Raw genomic sequence first — 723 nt, 5'->3', positions numbered from 1 at the left:
TCTCCCTGCCTCTCTCTCTCTCTCTCTCTCTCTCTCTCTCTCTCTCTCTCTCTCTCTCTCTCTCTCTCACACACACACACACACACACACACACACACACACACACACACACACACACACACACACACACACACACACACACACACACTCACCGAGTGAGAGATAGGTTGATATTTTGACCGAGATACCACATTAATGATTGACATTTTGTCCATTGACATTTTGTCCGTTGACATATTGACCACTGACATTATGTCCGTTGATATTCTCTCTGCACACCGAAGCGTCTGTATGGTAGAGCTAACTGGTGACACCACCACTGCATTACCACCAAGTTGTCTTCTCCCGCTGAAGCTGTATTGTATCTGCATGTGTGATCCAACGTTTGCATGTAGTAATATTTCTTCTTCTTCTTCTTCTTCTTTTTTCTTCCATAAAAAAACGATCGACCTTATTCTTTCACTCACTATCATACATACAATCATGCATATGCATATTTTTTATGTGTGTCACGGGGATCCTATAATACCCGTAACTGAATAAAACACGATTATCCAAATATCTCTCCTAACTGTATATCTATTAGATCTCTCTGTATCGGGCAGTCCAATACCCGAGTGGCTCGGCTCTAGGTATCAGAGATACGATCTTACATAAATATTTATATATATAGCACGTTTAGTTCACTAGAAAACACAACAACACACAATACACTTTGGAATC

Source organism: Gigantopelta aegis, chromosome 10 (assembly GCF_016097555.1).
Source record: "Gigantopelta aegis isolate Gae_Host chromosome 10, Gae_host_genome, whole genome shotgun sequence".
NCBI lineage: Eukaryota > Metazoa > Mollusca > Gastropoda > Neomphalida > Peltospiridae > Gigantopelta > Gigantopelta aegis.
This window is presented reverse-complemented; position numbering follows the sequence as displayed.